Below are 2,677 nucleotides of genomic sequence, written 5' to 3' on the forward strand. Positions count from 1 at the left end.
GCTCTGTATCTTGTGTAGCTCTCTATCGTGCATAGCTCTGTATCTTGTGTAGCTCTGTATCTAGTGTAGCTCTGTATCGAGTGTAGCTCTGTATCTTGTGTAGCTCTGTATCTTGTGTAGCTCTGTATCTTGTGTGGTTTCATATCACATGTAGCTCTGTATCGAGTGTAGCTCTGTATCTTGTGTAGCTCTGTATCTTGTGTAGCTCTGTATCTTGTGTAGCTCTGTATCTTGTGTAGCTCTGTATCTTGTGTAGCTCTGTATCATGCATAGGACACACGAGGAAACCATTCAGCGCAGCAGCATTTAACACACAGGCACATGAAGTCGTCTATGAGAGGACCACACTGGTCCATCTCATGCATAAAGACAACCAACGTAAWGAATAACATGTTGAAAAGGACAGAGGTGGAAAGTGGTGAAGGAAGTGATTGCAGCCAGCTGTAAGAACACCTCACCTGGGTGGTTACCTTCATTCAAACCCTCATCAGTCCGACGTCTCTTCATTTATCACGCTGCAGTTGTTGCTGCAGGACTTCTACAGCTTGTCATCTGGAAACAAAAAGAAGAAAAAGAAATCCATGTTGTCTCTGTACTGAAATTMGATTCTCTTGATATTGAACAGCACCATATTTATCTAGCATATTCTGCACAAACCCATGAATTAAACCCACATGCATATAAGACCTCTGGTTGTAATTTAAACCCAGAAACAGAGAGGATGACAAAATTTTCACCTTTCAAAGCAAAATAGTCTATTTGATTCAATGTAATATTCTTGCAGTTTAAGTTCTATTTTTCAGATTTAACTAAAAACAAAAATCACTTTGCAAAGCTCTGATGCTTCGACTCATCCACTGATGTGGTTTGCTTATTTCCTTCACTGCTGCAAATGACTGTGGACAACTTGTGTGACAAACAATGTGAATGTGTGACTCATGGGATCCAGTTTGCCCACATTTATAACTTGCCTGTCGCTTCATATCAAGACTGGGATGAATTATTTGGGTTTTACTTTCCTAACATCAGAAAGCTGGAGCTGAAAGTGTTAGCAGCGGGGCACCTTCAGCTTTACGCCTGCTACGACTCATTCGGTTAGATTGAGTGGAATATTTTGTCATGCGCCAAACAAGGGTATTGGGAAAAGAAACTGGGTTATTTCTGCAACACAAAAAGAAATAAACAGATGAAGGAATGATTGCCCCATGGTGATACACTACATTTTAATAATATACCAGGAAAGGCTACACACGGTAACATCATTACTGGCTTGTGAAGGAAAAGCAAAGTGGTGACACTAAAACAGACTCTGCCCTTAGAATCTCTTGGAAAACCCACTTTTCTCTTTGAATAATTTGAGCCAGCAAACTTGGAAGTATTTTCTACTTGTCTGTCCATTTTCTGTCGTGTCTATGTAGTCGGGTTGTGGAGGCAACAGGAAACCAGACATCTCTCTCCCATGCGACCCTTTCCACCTCCTCCTGGGGGACCCTGAGGTGTTCCCAGGCCAAACAGGATACATAATCCCATCAGCAAGTCCCGGGTCTTCTCAAGGGCTTCCTACCAGCAGGACGTGTCCAGAACACCTCAAAAGGGAGGCGTCCTGATCAGATGAACCACCTCAACTGACTCCTTTCGATGTGGAGGAGCAGCAACTCTACTATGATCTCCTCAATTCATCTCTCTCTTCAGCCACCCTATGAAGGAAGTTCATTTCAGTCGCTTGTGTCAAGGTTCCTGTTCTTTCAGTCATGATCCACACCTCATGAGCACAGGTGAGGGTTGGAACATAGACCAGTAAATTGAGAACTTTAGACTCAGATCTTTCTTCATGATGACTGACTGAAGCAAAGGCCTCATTACTGAGGAAGAGACCTCAAATCCATTGATCCATCTCCTTCTCCATCCCACTCATGAACAATACACCCAGAGACCCAAACTCCTCCACTTCCACCTTTTTCAGATTGACTTGAAGGAACCAACTCTCATCCCAGCRGCTTCACACTCAGCTGCAAACCTCCCCAGTGCACTCTGAAGGTTGTGGTCCGAAGACGCCAACAGAACCACATCATCTACATAAAGCAAGACCCTGTGGTCCCCAAACCAGACACCCTCCTCTCCAGGACTGCACCTTGAGATCCTGTCCACAAACACTACAAACAGGATCAGAGACAAGGGACAGCCCTGCTAGAGTCCAACCCACACTGAGAACAAGCTATTTGGGCCAAGAATCAGACTACTCTGTCTTTTCTCGAAATCCAGTGAGAAATATGTAAAACGTTAAAAATAAGTGAAATGTTTATAATAAAATAAACGTAAAGCACAGCTAACACAACCTGTTGTTTCACAACAGCGACAAGACTTGAGGACCCACTCAGTATTTTTATTACAAACATTTCTTTAATGAAGCAAACTCAAGAACAAAGCAGCCATATAATGATGTGATGTGATAAAGAAGTCTAGGATGACACAAAACATGTCCTGCTTTCCTTCAAACAAAATTAGCTCTCTCTAAAAGGAGACGACTTTCAGGATAAGGGGCGGCTGTGGCGGAGTGTTTAGGGGAGTCGTCCTGGAACTGGAAGGTCGCTGGTTCGATCCCCCGTCCGGCCGTCTCAGTCGTTGTGTCCTTGGGCAAGACACTTTACCCACCTTGCCTACTGATGGTGGTCAGAGG

The 2,677-nt window shown here is 43.7% G+C and overlaps 1 long non-coding RNA gene across 2 annotated transcripts in view; it reads right to left on the reverse strand.

Annotated features, from left to right (window-relative positions):
• LOC106527246 (uncharacterized) overlaps window positions 1-2,677 on the reverse strand; it is a 116,625-nt gene that overhangs the window by 22,686 nt on the left and 91,262 nt on the right. For both annotated transcript variants that reach the window (XR_001311360.1, XR_001311359.1), the window contains exon 3: window positions 459-552. This is a non-coding gene — a long non-coding RNA (uncharacterized LOC106527246). The remainder of the gene's footprint in view (window positions 1-458; window positions 553-2,677) is intronic.

Source organism: Austrofundulus limnaeus, unplaced genomic scaffold (genome assembly GCF_001266775.1).
Source record: "Austrofundulus limnaeus strain Quisiro unplaced genomic scaffold, Austrofundulus_limnaeus-1.0 Scaffold4, whole genome shotgun sequence".
NCBI lineage: Eukaryota > Metazoa > Chordata > Actinopteri > Cyprinodontiformes > Rivulidae > Austrofundulus > Austrofundulus limnaeus.